The following is a 20990-nucleotide window of genomic DNA, read 5'->3' as shown; positions in this document are numbered from 1 at the left end:
ATATTTCTCTATAAACCACCGGAAAGCATTAAATAAATACCCGTTTTTACTTATATTAGTTGTTTAAATGCCGTTCACTTTCCTGAGCCATAATCAGCAAGAAAGTGATAAACGTTTATTTCGTATTAAAATTTGCTTTCAATCTCAACTTTTCATGCTACAAATTTTCTTAGTGATGTAACTTGGTCAACCCGCTAAGAAATTTTGAAGGGAGTAAACTCAAGATAAAGAGCGAATGCTATTACAAAATAAAGGCTTATGATTCTCTTGCTGATATGGCTGGATAGTGAGCGGCATGTTAACAATTCATAAAAGAAATGAAGGGTATAAAACGGCAATAAATACCTGTCTCAAAATTGATGTCACCATCTTAATTGTTTGTCACGTGATTTCCCCCTCTGATCACAATTTCAGTTATTTTTATTTCAAATAGACGATTGCTTAAATTTTAGGCAGTTTACAATGGAAATGTATGAGAAAAAATTTGTATGAAAAAGGTACAGCAAAACGTGTAAGTGAGCTTGACTTAAATCACAAAATTTAATAGACTTAAAAAATGTATATGATTAAAGGATATTTGCTCACGCCAATGACCAAAAAAAAATATTAAAATGAGTTTTCATAGATGGAATCACCCCTTTCACAATAAGTTTTGAGGATTTGTTGCAAATAGTCAATGTTTGTGTAAGATCTCTTCTGCATTCATTAATGTTAATGTTAAAAGGTTTATGTCATTTCTACTTTAATTAAATTATGAAAACAAAACTACTCTAATCCACTCATGAAAACTGATTCACACATTGATCTCAATCAGCATCAACACATTAAAACACGCTTCCATCGTCATAGCAAATGTTTTTCTCATTAAAATACGCAAAACTAATATTTCTTTCCTTGCATCCACAAATGCAAACTAATTTCTTGAATAAATTCCCATAAAGCAACTTGCCTCATACTAATAGTTATTACCATTCAGTCACAATTACCTTCCATTGGGTTTTACTAATAGTTATAACCATTCAGTCACAATTACCTTCCATTGGGTTTTGTCATGAAAAAATTAATCAAATCACAAAACACTTCCAAGCCTTCTTTGTCTAACAAATTCTGATTGGTTTAATCAATATGCCTACAAATTCGGATTGTTTTCATCAATATGCCTACAAAACTGCCACCTTTGGAATAGGTTTCCAGTAATGTATATATTTCCATGAAGCGCTATCTATCTGGAGGCCACTCCTATATGTTTTCACGATAACGCATGTTCTTGACCCCAGCCAGGTTTACATTCCAAAATAACTTTAATGCAATTTTTTCTTTCATGTCTTTAACTTCACACATACATATCCAATCTCACATTTACATGTAAATATATTCATAGGTATCATAGGCTTCGCACTATGTCCATAATGTACACAAATATACAAATCAATTAAACAAATTCCTCACAAGGATCAAGCACAGTTTCAGACCAACTAAACCGCCACAAACATCAATAGCCCACTATTTCAAATGTTCCTCTTATTGACTCGCAATCCATTCACAAAGAAAACAACCCAAAGAAACACGAGTTCAGAAATAACATTTGACATGACTGGAAAGTTAGTCAATAGCTTCCTTAAAATCTATAAACGGTCTGGCACTCAGACATCTCTTACTCCTGGAGGATATTTCATTCATTCATGGTTTTTCAAACAGTTTTAGGTCATCCTTATCTTGACATTCTATCAGTAATCTCTCCATGAGAACTGTACGGCCTTCTGTTTTCGAGGAAGCAGGGGTTTTTGCAAGGTAAAATAACTGCAAGAAAGCTTACAATTTTAGTAGCAAAGCCATGGATGTTCGGATTACAAAATGAAATGATATTGATGATTTGTCAACTTAAGCAGTCAAGTCCTCTTTATGTTTAATTGATCTTGAGATATAAACCAACTTTGGATACATGAAAAATTGGACAAATGAGTTAAAAATTACCATTTTACTACCTCAAGTAGTAAATTAGTGCAGTTTTAAAGCTATTTGGTGGATCATCAAACTCGGCTCAGAGATTATAACATCAAATACTTTTATCGAGTTTTGTGAAGATGGGATTAAAACTTCAAGAGTGAAATCAGTTCTATCTTAGATGATGGCATTCATTTATTTCATTGTAATATGGAACCACAAGAAGATTGTACACAGCAAATATAAAATCATGTGGTTTTAGAGATTTTTTAAGTTTTTATTTATAACTCTGTTTACCTATATATGCAATAATTATTGACTGTAATGATTTGAACAACTTTGAAAAAGGGACACGCGTAACCATCATTCCACTCAGGGACACCCGTAACCATCATTCCACTTAGGGACACCCCTAACCATCATTCCACTTAGGGACACCCGTAACCATCATTCCACTTAGGGACACCCGTAACCATCATTACACTTAGGGACACCCGTAACCATCATTCCACTTAGGGACACCCGTAACCATCATTCCACTTAGGGACACCCGTAACCATCATTCCACTTAGGTTTCATTCAATCTGCCCAGCAGTTAACGAGGTTAAGTCGTTATAAGAAAACAGACGGACGCACACACGCACATTCCGACAACACAGTATACTTAAATTTCACGATGAGCACTAAATGCCCAGGGGAGTTAAAATCATGCCTTAAGAAGTGACACAAAATAACTTACACTTAAAAATCTTCAACCTTACAATAGCACAGTGGAGTCCAGAAAGCTATGTTGAGATGCTGTGTGAACACCTGATAATACACCTGACAATTCCCCACATGAATCAAGTTCTGCTTTTGGGTCATATTTCCTCTTTGGCTTTATTTATTGATCTGAGTACCTGGATTCTTTGAGTTCATTACAAATTTACTCCCACATAAAAATAGTTCCTAGAAGTTTACAGAAACTTGAATACATGGAAGCAAATAAAAGAATGAGAGAACCATAATCATTGTGTTCTAATAATCAGATCTTTAACTGGTTTGAGCTCCTTCTTGAATAAGGAAAACGAATTGAACACAAAGGACGAAGGCTTTATTAAAGCGGTAGCATGAATGGATATAAACCCTTACACAAGTTATGTGGCACGACCCTGCAAGATACAGGGAAGTTGCTGCTGAAGTAAATGTTTAGGTCAAAATATACTAAATAGTTTCCTTATATGTTTCGATGTAAAAGCGACAACTTTGAGCGAAAATAAATACAACATTTTGCACATAGAGACCCCCATAACCATACCTTTTCTTGACGGGCATTCTTAGCTGAATCGATTTAAGCAATAAAAAAGATATGTCATGTTCAAACCAAAAAAGAATTTGACTCAAATCAAAATCGACTGTTTATGCGCCTTTTTTTCGGCCGTTTTCTAGTGGATTGTTACCGTTTGCAGTGCCATTTTTTACTTTAATCTCCAACTTTATCCTATTTCAGGGATTTAGTAGTGAACACCTATGCTTACCCTATAAATATCTCCAAACGATAAAACCAGAACAACAGTCTAAAGTGTATAACATGCCTTCGAGAAAAATATGATGATTTGTTAAGAGATTACAGTCCTTCATGACTCGATTATTTAGTATATTGTAACCTTAACGATTGCTGATATCACGAGTCGCCCCCCTTGTTACCAAATTGTTCTATTTTTAGAAACGGGAATTCCAAATAGTGACGAATGTGAATGGTTACAAAATGACATAACTATGAAAATAAATACGTAGAATTACATTATTTCACGCATACCATTATGCAACCATCCGTTTTCTTTTCCGACATTTACAGCTTTCCATTTAATATTTTACAGACACAACACTCGTCAAAAATTTGCGCGAATCCATTAAATCCGATGCCACATTTAAACCGTTAGCTCTACTCGTAACGTTAATTTCTGGCTCAAAGTAAATCATTTTAACTTCAATTCACACATCTCTATTACTTTCAAACTCTACTTCATCCAATCCATAGAAAGGCAGGTCAGAATCCATGTCATTAATCAGAAGACATTCATCGTACTCCGCCATTTTTTTACACATTTTCAAAGAATAAAAGTGCTTTATGCCCCACTTCCTGCTGAGAATATGTTTTAATTTCTATTTATAATTAACCGATGAAATGTTACATATCCTTAAACCAGGGCCTTATGAATTCAGTTATGTAAACATTTGACCTCTCACAGAACAGTAAACAAAGGAAATAGAAATTAGGTGTGAGGTCACTATTAACAAGAACAGAATTGTTTTACGAACGAAATTTGTTTTAGTTTCTTAGGAGGTTTTTTCACGTAAAACGGTCTTAAAAAAATTCACTAAAAACGGTGGCAGCAATATTCTTGGAAGAAAACGTTAGAAAAACGTTTCCAAAAAAAATATTGTAAGAATTACCATATACTAAATTAAATAGATATTTCGTCTGATTTTTGATCAGGTAAGGCTTCAAAATGGACAACCGATCGATGTGGGTTTTCGAAATGTCGTATATACCTTAAGCATAGGTGCGTTGCACCTATGCTAAAAATCAAACCAGCTCTCAAATAAATTGTCTTATCTTAATCATCAATATACTGATGGCAATGACTATCTACACTAGATGTTAGTTGCTGAATCTCTCAAATAGGTCATCATGATAAGCCTAATCTATCTCAGAAAGAAGTTATCTTTTTTCAAGGCAACAATTTGAGCGTGAAACTGTTTTACCTGACATATTAAATTGTTAAGCAGATATTACAGTTTGCTCCTAGCTCATAGATCCATGGGTTTCATGCGTTTTATTCTACCATCAGATTCCAGATCAAGCATGGGCAAAAGTTAACTGATAATTTGCTTACAAATGTTTTCAGGATTCACTCCAGACAGGTCTGCACAACAAACACTTCATTTCACAAATTAATTGCACTGGATAAAAGCTTGCTTTCCCGTCAGGGCTTACTTGGTTGATTTTATAACTATTATTTGGTCTTATCCATAAGGGCAAAGAAATCTCTGTCAGTGAATTCAGGTTAAGATTCAGATGTAAGTCCCAATAGATTATTCTTATCTCCCCTTAACCTTAAAATTGTAACCTTGACCTTCAACCTTGGGACTTGATTAAAGTGTGTTTGGTTGCAATTTCTTTCAATGTATTTTAAAATCCCAAATCTGCCATTTTCACCTTTGACCTTGATTTGTGATGTCGACCTTAGTGACCTGGTTCTTTCACATGACACTCGGTCTCCACAAGAAAATCCATCTATTCTGGACAAAGTAATCCACGGCGTACAAAATTTCCAAAATTTGACCTTTAAAATTCAATTTGACCTTTATCTTTGAACAAGGGACCTTCTTCTTGCACGTGACACTGCGAATAATGCTAATTAATTTAGAAAAGCCTTGCAAAATAAACATTCATTCATGAAAGACATATTTATGTCCTTTAGTTTCCAGTATTTCCTAAATTTGACTCAAGCTGTAAATAATAACCTTGAACTTTGACCTAATTTAGGTCCTTGTTCTTCAGCCCAACACTCTGTCTTTTCATGTTGATATTTCCTGCCCTCCACTCGACAGCTTGGGTGTTTCCATGCTATGGCCTTTTTTCAAAACTGAATAGAAAATCCAATTTACAATACAGTCCAACCCGAGAACAGCGGTCGGTCAAGGGAAATGATCAAAGTGAACTTTAAAGACACTCTGGTGACCTTTGTTCTCAAGTGACCATTTTTCAGATGGTTGGTCAATTGGTAGTATTACCAGGTTGTTACCCTACCCAGTTGCTTGCACACAGTGTAATGTAAACAATAATGTATCATAAGCACACGCATTATTTCTTTTGAATAATACAAATTAATTTCTTATAAATTGATTTAAATTCATATCCACTATTAAACTAATTACTTTGTCAACGATAATATTGTTGTTTACTCATGCATCTTGCTCATTCAGTTTATCTAACAGTTTGTATTACGTTCGTTGGAAGATAGTTTTTAGTCTATTTGCAATGCAAATAAGCTTTTGTAATACCGCATTTCAAAATCACAGGGGAAACGGTTTTCCTTTTCCAAGCCTTCCCTGATTTTGGGCAGACGAAATAGATATTTAATTTAGTATTCGTAATTCTTACAATTTTTCGTTTAGAAACATTTTTCTAACATTTTCTTCCAAGAACATTGCTTACACCATTTTAAGTGATTTTTTCTAAGACCGTCTTACGTGAAAAAACGTTCTTAGAAACTAAAACAAATTTCGTTCGTAAAACGATTCTGTTATTGGCAAAAGCGAGTTATTTCTAGAAAATTACCATCTACAAGGCAAACTTAAAAGAATTATGTCCCTTGAAAACACAGGGAGACTATTATATTTCTGCTTCATGCAAGGAGGGGACTTGTATTGCTTGGCAATAATCTTGTTCTTCATAAAAAAATCTTTTTGATAGCCTTTTACATTTTCATTCAGACAACTAATCCTTTAACATTTACTTCAGCAGAAACTTCCTGTATCTTGCAAATAGACTTTCAACGCCATCAGCTCTCTCGTTTTTAATAATGATTTTCAAGTGTCATTGGCATCATGTCATGATAGCCGTTATAAACGGAAAGTACAAAATAACAGTATCGTTCTAATTACAAGAAACAGACAGCAAACACTTGTATAAAATTAATTTGTACACAAACATCACAGAAATAGCATTTTCATTCAAACAACCTAAAAAGCATCTCAGGTATCGGGCTTTGCCAATAGCATGTGGTGTTAGCCTTTCCCCTGGATATTGAACATGATCTTTCCGTAAAAATAAATCCACTTGCATAAGTGCAAAAAGTTTGTTACATAAGTTGCAATTGAATGTCTGTTTTTTCACAATTGACGATCACTAATAATTGTATTGCATGCTAATAACAATACTCTCTAGCTATTTGTTACTGTTGACACCTTATCAGCCATAAAGATCAATTGTTTTTGTCACGCGCACATACTATGGCGTATGACTTCAGCCGTGTCTGAGATAAAAGACAACAATGCACATTTATTTGAGTTTTTACTTTCCTCACCTTGAAATGACTGTCTCATGACTCCTGTACACAGGTGCAAAATGGCTTTAGGAGTGAAATATGCTTTCCATTGTTGGCTGTTTTTGACAGATGGCCAGTTATTCTCAAAGAAGGCCCGTAAAAGATTACCAGTGCTTCAGCTAGGCCTAAATGGAAGGGCCTCTGCCTTGCTGTTCTGAGGCCCTGCCCTTCCTTTTTAATCTCTTGGCCATTGACTACAAGTTTCATGACAGATTGGCATGTATAATACTTAATAGCACCTGATGCAACTAATCCAGTTTCAGTGGGTCTAAATGCTGTTTAATTTACCATCGCAGTGATGCGACCAGATATATCCGGTCAAACTATAGGTAACCTGGCCCATGTTGAGACCATATATCCGCCAAATCTTGTCATTTGTCCTCCACTTGCTGGTAACTTTTCTAATAAATCTTTATTTGACATCATTACCTGTATGCTCTTTATAATCCAATTCCTGTCACTTTAACCCATTTATGCCTAGTGGACTCTCACATCCTTCTAAATCGGATCAATTTATTTCCAAAATTAGGGATGTCTAGTATATTTATTTCTATATTTAGAATATTTCTTACAGAAATTCCTTTAAGCAAACAGCGCAGATCCTGATGAGAAGCCGCATCATGCGGCGTCTCATCTGGGTATACGCTGTTTGCCAAGGCATTTTTCTAGTTGCTAGGCATAAATGGGTTAATGGAACTTACATGTAATGTAGATCTTTTTATTTCATAACCTTATTAAAGCTGAAATCAGAATATAGCTGAGTTCGAAACTTTGAGAACACAATTTTCAACTTGGCCCACCATTTTTATTTACACCTAGTTATAACTTGACTGTACATTTGGTTACAAATTCATCAACATTACTTTTTTGAAGAAATGTAATGCATGTTTACTAATCACATATGGTTTAAAAGTAAATCCCATAACTATTTTCAGTAATTTGTTTGGTAAATTTAATAGTTGTTTAATTTGTTTTTAACACAAAAAGCAAACGATTGCTTTCTGTAAAATTTAAAGAAACAAAATGGCAGGCACACTGTTAGGATTCCAGGAAAGACAAAATGTAAATGGCTGCTCCATTGTAAATTAAAAGTTAGCAATGTAAAAGAACAGCATATCTAATGCTTTGAAAAATGTTCATAATTATTTTCCAAAAGATTTAAGTTTAAAATGAATAACAGTATTCAGATTTAGTAAAATAATTGCACTTAATTTATGTTAATCTACTTTCACTTTTAAACTGAAGTAAGAAGGTAGGGTTTTCAGTTTTTTTTAGTCAAAACATGAAAGCATGGAATAAACAAGCAAATTCGTTGAATTGATATCCCCCGCAAATATGCTTCTGGACACAAAAGTGTTATATTTGACACTCAAAAAAGCATTTTTCAAGATACAAAGGGCCATAACTCCGTTATTAACAGATGGACGGACAACGCCAAAACAATATCGCTCCGCCTGTGGCAGGGGATAATAATGGGAATGCATTTTTGCATGTTGACTGCATTTCAAGGAATGCATCATACCCCACACGCGCAAATAACATGGGTAACATAAACTTTAAAATAAAACCAACAAATTCCCAGTGTATGGCAAAATAGCAGAAGCAAATTTATTTGCCCCTCACAATTACATGATATCTCAAAGACATTACAAAAACTAAATATGATCTTATCTAAATTATTTTCAGAAAAACATCAGGAAGAAACCCTTTTGATGTTGGGCATGATACGATAAGAATTCATTAAACCTGAATTACTCCTACTAACTGAATATAAAATGAGTAATTCAATGTTGCGTGAATTCCAGATAGCGGGCACTTTTTCCACACAAACAAATAAACAATGCCTGACTGCACTACCAAGTTAAATTCAACTATTAGCTATGAGCTGACAATTTCACAAACAACCTTAAGCTCATTAATTGAAAGAATATTCAACCACAAATAGACTTATTGACAGATTATATAAAATCTGTTTGAAAAAGCTTAAGTAGGTGAATTTAACAGGTTTGTGAACAGATTAATTTCATAATTAATAATAACAATTATTCCTGGTTTATTCCAAGAGAATAAACATAGTGACTTTTTCGAAAATGTTGGCAAAAACTGAACACGGACATCACCTGTTCACCATTTCAAGCAAACCAATAGCATGATAATTTTAAAATGAATCAATATCATGCGAGGAGTTCAATTTATTCTTGGTAAAAAAGGATGGATTATTTGTTTACAACTTGTATATCATCAACCTCTGCATAGAGATGTGATAGTTTCCAAGCAAAAATTGAGCCACGCTCTGGGAAAACAGGGCTTAATGCATGTGCATAAAAATTGTTCTAGATAAGCCTGCCCAGTCTCCACAGGCTCATCTGGGACAACACTTACTGATATTATTCATATAAAGGAAGTCACTTCTAAATGAAAATCCAGTCCCAACAAAGTGTTGTCCCAGGTTAGACTGAATGGACTGCAAGGACTACTATTTAGGCACATGCATTAAACCCTGTTTTCCCACATCGTGGCTTAATTGAAGCTGTGTATCTCTGCAGCCATAACAAACCATGTATTCATGCTTGGTTCAATTATTATTTTTGTAATTTGTTTTTCCATTCGTTATATCTGTATTATCTTTTTCGATTGAAAAGCATAATAAAGAGTCTGATTTTGTTAGAAAATGCTGTGATTTTTTGAGAAAATAATTGACAGAATTACATCAATCATTTTAACATTTCTCCACACATGATAAAGATTAAAGCGATTTTTTCCTTCTTTATAAAGTACCATAAACGGCACTTTCCAAATTATGAAAAAACTACAAATGTCCAAATTGCTGTAAAAAAAATCCCAATTAAAGGTTTTTCAAATATATATATAATAAAAGTAAAAACACGTGTCTGGGATTTTAAATATATATTGATTTAGCCTAAAGGCTAAAGGCTAAATCAATATATATTTAAAATCCCAGACAGGCTAAATCAATATATATTTAAAATCCCAGACAGGCTAAATCAATATATATTTAAAATCCCAGACAGGCTAAATCAATATATATTTAAAATCCCAGACAGGCTAAATCAATATATATTTAAAATCCCAGACAGGCTAAATCAATATATATTTAAAATCCCAGACAGGCTAAATCAATATATATTTAAAATCCCAGACAGGCTAAATCAATATATATTTAAAATCCCAGACAGGCTAAATCAATATATATTTAAAATCCCAGATAGGCTAAATCAATATATATTTAAAATCCCAGACACGTATTTTTACTTTTATTATATAATATTCACAATCTGGATTATTACATTTTACTTATATTACTATATATATATATATATATATATATATATATATATATATATATATATATAGGGAGAAAGGTGTGTGAACAACCAGATACACAGACAGACATACATATATGTATATATATATATATTAATTTTTTATTAAATGCAACATTTTAGTATGCAGCTCTATGCAGGCTTGAACCTAAGTAATTATAATATTTACAGCTTGACAACACTTCGTTATTAATTTGAAAGTATTTGGCAGCAAAAAATCAAATACACCAATATCCCTCAACGAAGACTTCACGACGCAAACTTTCCAAATTTCAGGGTTTTTCACGCTTTTTTTCCCCAATAGGGCTTGTACCAGTACTTTTCCCAATTGGGCTGGTACCGGTACTTTTCCCAATCGGGCTGGTACCGGTACTTTTCCCAATCAGGCTGGTACCGGTACTTTTCCCAATTGGGCTGGTATCAGTACTTTTCCCAACTGGGCTGGTATCGGTACTTTTCCCAACTGGGCTGGTACCGGTACTTTTCCCAATCGGGCTGGTACCGGTACTTTTCCCAACTGGGCTGGTACCGGTACTTTTCCCAACTGGGCTGGTATCGGTACTTTTCCCAATTGGGATAAAAAAAATGCTGGCATACCATGACTGTAATTTGGGCAGTTGTATCTGTGCTAATTGGGACAAATCATGTCCCAATTTTTTGTTTGATATCAATGCTTCCAAAAAATGTTTACCCTGATTAAACAGACTTATTTAAAAATTGCAGGCTTTTCTTGAAACTTCATAACCGGTCTACTTAATTACATCACTAAATATATTCCTCTAAGAGTCTTGTAACATGTTGTAAAACATCACTAGGTGGCTTTACAGGTCTACAGTAGCATGCCTGCTTATCTCCCAAGATAATCAGCCTATCTTACCGTAAATTTGCGGCCATAAGTCGACCTAAAAACGCTCCCAAAATTGACTTTAAAAGTCAACTCGACTTATGGATGAGGTACTAAATAAAAATAAAAAATAAACATATTTTTGTGCCTTTTTTTTAAAGTTATAAATCTCCAAAGCGGAAGAATAATGACTGTTTACGGTAAGGCCGACTCGTCTTTTACTTAAATGTCCGCCGATACTCATGTTTACATTGGTTTTTAATGCAATAATCTTCGTAATAAGTCCAAATAAAAACATGTAAAAATAACTTCGAAAATATTAAACATTTGTGAAATACTGTAAAGTGGCGAAAAATAAAAATAGCAATTTGTCTATCGATACATCGTCCGTTGTCTTCTAAGAACAATAGAAAATCGACTGCTGACACTTGTACCCATTTAAAGTTAATCCGTGTAAATACAAACTGTCAACAGGTGCAGATGTCTTTATGCCACCAATTATCGCTTCTCGGCCTTTTGACTAAGATCAAAGTGTAAAGTGTAGTGTTGGCATCCTTTCGATCATGTGTCTATAATTGCGTAACGCCTAAAATAGTTATCCGTTAATGATATGCACAACGGTTCTGCTGCAAACTACTTCTGACCAATCAAAAATAATTACTCGATTGTTGGATACGCCTTTAACCAATCGCTATTGTTCAACTTCACATTGTATATTTTTTGATTGGATGAAGGTGTGGTTTCGTTGATTTATTCACAACTGTCCCACAATTAATGCATAATCGTTTCGTAAATATATAGATCTTATCTGAGTGAAGATTTCATTCATTGTTTGATTATAATAATATTACGCACTCACCCTGGATTATTAAAAAGTGTAATTGGACATATAAAATACACAATTACTTTCGATTATCTGCTAAGTATTATTAGAAAAGACGTTTTTCCAGTATGCAGAAAATATTCCTCGGGTATCTCGTGATTTACGAATATGTAACAGTCGAATAGCGAGCGATGCGAGTGTTGGTAAATTCACGTGTTTCACGCATAATGGCGAAAGCGTTGTTGATTATTTGAGAGCAAGTTACAATTATTTTGACCATATAATGAATTTCTGCGTTCAAGATTTTACCGAATTTTCACATCAATAGCACTAACATTTGAATACAAAAATATATGCTCATAATATAAACGCTGAAAGTTATTACGTTAAATGGGATAATAATTTTGATTTGTGAAGTATATATTAAGTTCGAAATAATGAATGATATGTTATTATGATTTTGAACAATACAATATATTTTTCGTGATAATAAATAATTGAAACGTTGAATGTTTCATTTTAAATATATTTTTATTATTAATATCCCAAAAAATGTCAACTGCCGGTACAAAAGCCCTCAGAACCATGACTAAAACGTCACTTAAACATGTCCGAGATATTGAAGAAATTTACCCCCCGACTTATGGCAGAGTCAAGGCAAAAAACCAAGTTTTTCTAGCCACATTATACCCCTCGACATATGGCCGAGGTAGACTTATGGCCGCGAATGTACGGTACCTGGTTTCTGTTTAGGACTGGGGGCTTCCACCTAAATATTTATTTTTGAGCTTCCACAGCTACCGAAACATCAGCCCCTCCACTGCCATGTAAAAAAGCAGGGTTAGTAAACATTTAAACCTTAACGGTTATATGTGAGAGACAAGAAACAATGTGAAACAAATTATGATATTTTAATGGTCTATTTCTTGTATAATTTATTATGATTATTGTTAAAAGTATGGAAATGAATTAAAAAATTACCTTTGTTAAAAAATATCAAGATTGATATAAAACCTAACAAAGATTGTGAAAAAGAATCCTTGAAACAAAATAGAAGAATCCTAAATATTTCACAAACTGTTAAGTCATCAATATTCATATGCATGAAATTTGTTTTGTTTTTTTTAAATAACAATATTGTGGACACAAAAATAAATTGATTTTTCATTTTAAACAAGATGTGTTTGTGAAACACAATGTCCCCCTATATGATGTTTGACCTTGTAGGATGACCTTGACCTTGACCCTTCACCACTCAAAATGTGCAGCTCCTGGAGATACACAGGCATTTCAAATATAAAATTGCTAGCTTCAATATTGCAGAAGTGACATTACATGCACAATTTTGACCCATATATTTGACCTTGAAGGATGACCTTGACCTTTCACCACTCAAAATGTGCAGCTCTATGAGATACACATGCATGCCAAATATCAAGTTGCTATCTTCAATATTGCAAAAGTATTCATAAAATAAGCGATTTGGGCCACATATATTTGACCTCTGACCTTGAAGAATGACCTTAACCTTTCACCACTCAAAATGTGCAGCTCCATGAGATACACATGCATGCCAAATATCAAGTTGCTATCTTCAATATTGCAAAAGTAGTCATAAAATAAGCGATTTGGGCCACATATATTTGACCTCTGACCTTGAAGGATGACCTTGACCTTTCACCACTCAAAATGTGCAGCTCCATGAGATACACATGCATGCCAAATATCAAGTTGCTATCTTCAATATTGCAAAAGTATTCATAAAATGAGCGATTTTGGCCACATATATTTGACCTATGACCTTGAAGGATGACCTTGACCTTGACCTTTCACCACTCAAAATGTGCAGCTTCATGAGATACACATGCATGCCAAATATGAAGTTGCTATCTTCAATATAGCAAAAGTTATTGCAAAATGTTAAAGTTGGCGCAAACCAACCAACCAACAGACCAACCAACCAACAGACCAACAGACAGGGCAAAAACAATATGTCCCCCACTACTATAGTGGGGGACATAAAAAGCATTATGTCTCAGTCACTTGCAAGTGTGTTTGTAACAATGTTTCCATGAAAATTAAGGAAGAGTGAGTCACTACAGACTGCGGGCACTGTTTAACATCTGCCAAGAAACTAGGCAATTTTTACTACCAATGAAAATCAATATATTTGTATGTCTACCTCATAAAAGCGCAGAAACTTTTTAAATTATGTTTGATCACATGATGTAATTTATTGTCTTCTAACTGCTTCATGTGGGCTGATTTAAAATACAACCTGGTTAACCACTAGCATTACAATCCTTACTAATATACCTGCACAAAGGTAATGGCATCGATAAAGCTTTACTGCATTAGCATTTTACTGGAAATGTCAAGTGTCAGCTAAAAAAAATACACAGTGTGATGCACACTAAGAAGTTAATTATCAGGATTGCCATAAACAACAGAAGGTATGTGTGTCTGTGTTGATTATGTTTTATATTCATGCCTTTTGTGCCTACATTAATTTTTATTATTATTTAACAGTGGGAATAATTTTTGGTCCAAATTGTAAGGTGGAACAGTCTACCCACACGGATCAGTCTACCTACATGGATCAGTCTACCCACATGGAACAGCCTACCCACATGGAACAGTCTACCCACGTCGAACAGTCTACCCACATGGATCAGTCTACTCATGTGGAACAGTCTAACCACATGGATCAGTCTACACACGTTAATCAGTCTACCCACATGGAACAATTTTTTTTTTTAGGGGGGAATTTTTTGGACCGGAAAGGGGAAAAAACAGCCTAGTTTGGTGGGGGAAGACGACGATATTCGGCGTCTGTTATATAAGGTAAAAAAACCCTGGTCTACCCAAGTGGAACAGTTTATCCACATGAAACAGACTACCCAGATGGAACAATCTACCAACGTGGATCAGTCTAACCACATCGAACAGTCTACCCACGTGGATCAGTCTACCCACCTACCCGCATAGAACAGTTTACCCACGTGGATCAGTCTACTCACATGGATCAGTCTACCTGCTTGGAACAGTCTACCTAAGTGGAACAGTCTTCCCACTTGGATCAGTCTACTCGAGTGGAACAGTCTACCTGCTTGGATCAGTCTACCCACATGGATCAGTCTACCCACATGGATCAGTCTACCTGCTTGGATCAGTCTACCTGCTTGGATCAGTCTACCTGCTTGGATCAGTCTACCTGCTTGGATCAGTCTACCCACATGGATCAGTCTACCTGCTTGGATCAGTCTACCTGCTTGGATCAGTCTACCTGCTAGGAACAGTCTACCTAAGTGGAACAGTCTACCCACTTGGATCAGTCTACCCACATGGAACAGTCTACCCACATGGATCGGTCTACCCACATGGAACAGTCTACCCACATGAAATAGTCAACCCGCATGGATCAGTCTATCCATGTGTATCAGTCCACCCATGTGGATCAGTCTACCCACATGGATCAGTCTACCCACATGGATCAGTCTACCCACGTGGATCAGTCTACCTACATGGAACAGTCTACCCACGTGGATCAGTCTACCCGCATGGATCAGTCTACCCACATGGAACAGTCTACCCACGTGGATTAGTCTACCCACATGGATCAGTCTACCCACGTGCAACAGTCTACCCATGTGGAATAGTCTACCAATTTTTTTTATTTTTTTAGAAATAAAAGGGCAGGACGGGGCCTCAGAAGGGCACAGTGGGGCGTCGGAATGGCAGGGCACGGTGCCATTCCATTTAGACCTAGCTGGAGCACTGTAAATGCAGTCTATGCTATGTGACAGTGACATGCAGCAGTGCTCCAGCTAGGCTTAAATTGAAGGGCGCCCCGCACTGCCCTCCTGAACCTCTGCCCTGCCCTTCCTATGGCCCCCCCCCCCTGCCCTAAAAAAAAATATTAAAAAAAAATTGTTTTTTTTTACATATGATGCTTAATAAATCTCTTATTACATTGTAGGTAATTTATTCCTAATTGTAGACATTAATTTTTAATGGTTTAATAATGGTTTAATATTAATGGAAATAATATATTCTAATAATTATTAATAACATATAAATTAATATGCTACAGAAAGCATTCTAGAAATGCCCACGCGCTTGAAAGTGCCCTTTTTACAAAATACTGCGCGTCGAATGTGCCCTCTTGACAAAAAAGCCACCCCTGCCCTTTTCAAATCCTGGCTGGAGCACTGATGATGCATATGTTTAATTACACTATGAATTGTGTCATTATAATGGAAAAATAATGACTCCAGTCCAGCTTATACAAGATAAGTATTGATGCAAAGCATCAAAGGGCGTCGGGAATTTCAGTGTAAAAGGCACTCAATGAAGTTACATGGAACGATTTTTTTCTACTGTAAATATTAATATATTGGCCTATTATTTTAATCAAAATAGAAAAAGATACTGGTATAACCATTATCTATGATTTTGTGTTCCATTATCTATGATTTTGTGTTATAACCCCCAAATAACCATTATCTATGATGTTGTGTTATAACCCCCAAATAACCATTATCTATGATTTTGTGTTGTAACCCCCAAATATTCCATAGTTCATTTTATTAAAATTGGTTTCCTTTTTTTACTGGCATTCGTGTCCAATTTTCATTAATGGAACAGAACTGTGAAGGTTTTAAAAAATCTGCTTCATCTCACAAAATGCGCATTGATAGTGTCACCTAAAACATGTGTATTTTTTCATTTGATATTTAAGAGATGTAAGAAATTTTAATTAACGTTGTCACCACGCGGCATCCACTAATTTTAATAAAAATGTGCAACATTGTATTTAGGTCCCATTAAAACCAAAGGCGTATTTAGGTGGGGGGCTAGGGGGCAAAAGCCCCCCCAGCTGGCTGGCTAGATATGATTAAAAAAAATGAGCCCCTTACAGTTCCAATCCACTTGTGTATTTCCTGTCATATGCCCCTAATTAGGCCATTAACAGCTGTCAATTTGTGTGATTAGCCCCCAGGCATGTGAACAGACCATCTAACCTTCGCCAGCTAAACTGCACGCTTAATTGACTGTAAGTGATAAACTGGGCTTTTTGATTGGCTGAAGGAAATACATTCAACTTATGAAATTCATCGATACATTAGCTTTAGGTAAATGTTTACAAATGGTTGCCGCATGGGACTTGCGAAAAACAATATCCTCCCAATTACCTCCAGTCGAGCGGTTAAGGAAACAACTAAAATAATTTCTGAATGAATTCAAACATTGCCGCAATAAACGATGTACCTCAAAAGGTTTATTTCATTCCTGTTAAATCCATGTCAAAATTGTTTATTTAGAGCGAGTTTAACCACACAAAGCCGATAGTTCCCTACGCATCCGCAAATGACATACACTTCGCGCGTTGTTTACCTTGAGTCGAGAGGTAACATCCGAAAAGCGAGAGTACTCGCAGTATTTTTTAATTATATTTAAAATAATATAAAACAAAGGCTGTTTGTAAAACATGCATGCCCCCCATATGGGCTCTAAGTTGTAGTGACAGCCATTTTGTTTTTGTCACTGTGACCTTGACCTTTGACCTAGTGACCTGAAAATCAATAGGGGTCATCTGCGAGTCATGATCAATGTACCTATGAAGTTTCATGATCCTAGCCATAAGCTTTCCTGAGTTATCACCAGGAAACCATTTTACTATTTCAGGTCACTGTGACCTTGACCTTTGACCTAGTGACCTGAAAATCAATAGGGGTCATCTGCTAGTCATGATCAATCTACCTATCAAGTTTCATGATCCTAGGCATAAGGGTTCTTGAATTATAATCCGGAAACCATTTTACTATTTCGGGTCACCGTGACCTTGACCTTTGACCTAGTGACCTGAAAATCATTAGGGGTCATCTGCTAGTCATGATCAATCTACCTATGAAGTTTCATGATTCTATGCATAAGCGTTCTTGAATTATCATCCGGAAACCATTTTACTATTTCGGGTCACAGTGACCTTGACCTTTGACCTAGTGACCTCAAAATCAATAGGGGTCATCTATGAGTCATTATCAATGTACCTATGAAGTTTCATGATCCTAGGCCTAAGCGTTCTTGAGTTATTGTCTGCCAACCACCTGGTGGACGGACCGACCGACCAACAGACCGACATGAGCAAAGCAATATACCCCCTCTTCTTCGAAGGGGGGCATAAATATATAATATATATCAGTGTTTTTTTTATGAAATATTCTGCGTTATTCGGCCCCATTCCCCTATCTTTAGAGTATATATTTTTCCCCAAAATATTTTTAAAATTCCCCTCTTGGAAGTGTTATTCAATTTTAATCAATACTTCATTTAAATACGTCTTTCGTAACGAATTTACTACAATTTTCCTGAACTGCATCTGCGTGTTTACTTTATTTTAGCCTTTACCGCAAACCGTACGTAGTTCACTATCACGATTTTCGCTTTACGACATCTACCGCAAACCATACGTATTCCAACATGTCGCACACCAACAAAAGCTATCGTAAAAAAATTGACAAATCTGTTTTAAATTGATATTCTTTTCAAACAAGTACAACTTAAGTCAGTCTTCTTCAAATACCGGCAGTGAAACGCCAGAAACGTCCGGTCAACAGAGTGTTGAAAGACTGTTTAGTTTGCTCAACCTGCTTTGCACGCCACAGAGAAACAGGCTTGGGGAAGCTACACTGGAGTCCCTGATCAGACTTTGTCTGAACACGGAGAGACTTGGTGAAAAGGAGGTCACCAGAATAATTGATAAATTCGCTGAAAAGCCCAGAAATGTTGAACTTTGAACATGAACATAACATGTTTATGAATAAAAGAGTTTAAATTATGTTTTTATCCCTCTGTATGGTGAATTATAGTGTTAAAACTTGATTTTGTACTGTTACTAGCTAAGCATAGAAATTTCCCCCTTTTCCCCTGTTACGCGCCAATTTTCCCCCCTCAGGAGACCCGACCCCCTTCCCCCAAAACTGAAAAAAACACTGTATATATATAAATATTAAAAATATAATATATATAAATATATAAATAAAATAAATAACATATAAAACAATGCCCCCTGCCTGGGAATCGAACCCACCAACTCCTGATCGCTAGGCGGACACCTCATCCACTGTTGAAAGTTGAGTCAAAAATGTTGACTATTAATTTAAAGTTTCACCAGTTCGCGTATTTGCCCAGTCCCTGTGATCTTTTATTAGTGCCCAGTCCCTGTGTTTAGCTATTAATTAAAAGAATTAACTATGCATTGTTGGCAATAAATGTTGTAATAAATATTATAGGCACAAATGCAGTATTTATTAACACTTATTTACACAAAAAATCACCACTATGCAAGATATTCTTAAAACAAAAATATATAAATTGATCTGTACAATAACTGCTCCTCCCATAAGCGAAAAAAATGCATTACATACTTGTCGCGGCTCTCCAGAGCGACACCAATAAAGCAGCAAAATTTAGTTGAGACCTCTTTGAGCCACTGGAACTCTAAAGGCACTTACTATTTGGACTTGATGCAGAAACAATAGCTTGATTATTCTGCCATGAAAATTCTGTAAAGCTGTGAAGAGCAGAAAAAAAGATGTTATGTTTTACAGTTTTAAACAAGAAAACATGGTTTTTAACCCCATTCATGACAATAAACCAAATGCACAGCAGATAAACCAAACCTGCAGCAGATAAACCAAACTTGCAGCAGATAAACCAAACTTGCAGCAGATAAACCAAACTTGCAGCAGATAATATGATAAACCAAATTGGCAGCAGATAAACCAAATGTGCAGCAGATAAACCAAACGTGCAGCTGTTTAACCAAACTTGAAGCAGATAAACCAAACGTGCAGCAGATAAACCAAACTTTAAGCAGATAAACCAAACTTGCAGCAGATAAACCAAACGTACAGCAGATAATATGATTAACCAAACTTGCAGCAGATAAACCAAATGTACAGCAGATAATCTGATAAACCAAACTTGCAGCAGATAAACCAAATGTGCAGCAGATAGACTAAACGCGCAGCAGATAAACCAAATGCTCAGCAGATAAACCAAACTTGCAGCAGAAAAACCAAACTTGCAGCAGATAAACCAAACATGCAGCAGATAATTTGATAAACCAAATGCGCAGCAGGTAATCTGATAAACCAAATGTGCAGTAGATAAACCAAATGTGCAGCAGATAAACCAACTTTGCAGAAGATAAAACAAACATGCAGCAGATAAACCAAGCTTACGGCAGATAAACCACACTTGCAGCAGATAAAGCAAACTTGCAGCAGATAAACCAAACTCGCAGCAGATAAACCAAACTCGCAGCAGATAAAACAAACTTCAGCCAATAAACCAAACTGCAGACAAAAAAGGAATTGGCAATTAGGAGGTAGGTGCATATTTGTTTTATTTTCTTTGATTTTCATGAGTATTTTTATATAATTATGATACACATTTGTAAAGTAATGTCCTGAACTATAACGTATTTAGTGATGTTCAATAAATCGTTGTTTTTATAACTGATTATTTTGAACCAAATGCATTTCATTAGTTTACAATTAATAAACTGAAGCTATGAATATACAAAGGTTTGTCAGGGCTTTCCTTTGACCCGAGCTCCCGGGTTTTGACGCTTGAAAATTACAGAAGACCCCTTTTTGACTCTTGAGAAAATTACGTCATGCGTCACATTTGACCCGGGGGAATATACCGACTTGCGTCAACGAGATCAAAAGTTGTTTAGACTAAGCGATAATTGGCTCGGGGCGGAGTATCTCATTTAGTACACGCTAATCGTTAACGCCCGTTTCCAATCATCGAAGCACAAGTCCACCCAGTAGGCGGAGTTTGAATAATTAAGAAATCTAGTATTGACCAATTAAAACACTGCTGGTTCGATGACGCGTGTATTAACTTTCCATTATTTATCATAG

General features: G+C 35.5%; 1 protein-coding gene across 2 annotated transcripts in view; it reads right to left on the bottom strand.

Moving 5' to 3' along the window:
* The window catches only part of LOC127881421 (cyclin-dependent kinase 17-like), an 88653-nt gene that overhangs the window by 58350 nt on the left and 9313 nt on the right, over positions 1-20990 (bottom strand). Inside the window, exon 2 of one of the 2 annotated variants that reach the window (XM_052429295.1) lies at positions 12790-12871. The exons of the other annotated variant lie outside the window; for it this stretch is intronic. The gene's annotated coding sequence lies outside the window, so the exon portion shown is untranslated. The remainder of the gene's footprint in view (positions 1-12789; positions 12872-20990) is intronic. 2 annotated transcript variants of the gene reach the window in all.

This window comes from Dreissena polymorpha, chromosome 5 (genome assembly GCF_020536995.1).
Source record: "Dreissena polymorpha isolate Duluth1 chromosome 5, UMN_Dpol_1.0, whole genome shotgun sequence".
Lineage (NCBI taxonomy): Eukaryota > Metazoa > Mollusca > Bivalvia > Myida > Dreissenidae > Dreissena > Dreissena polymorpha.
This window is presented reverse-complemented; position numbering and strand designations above follow the sequence as displayed.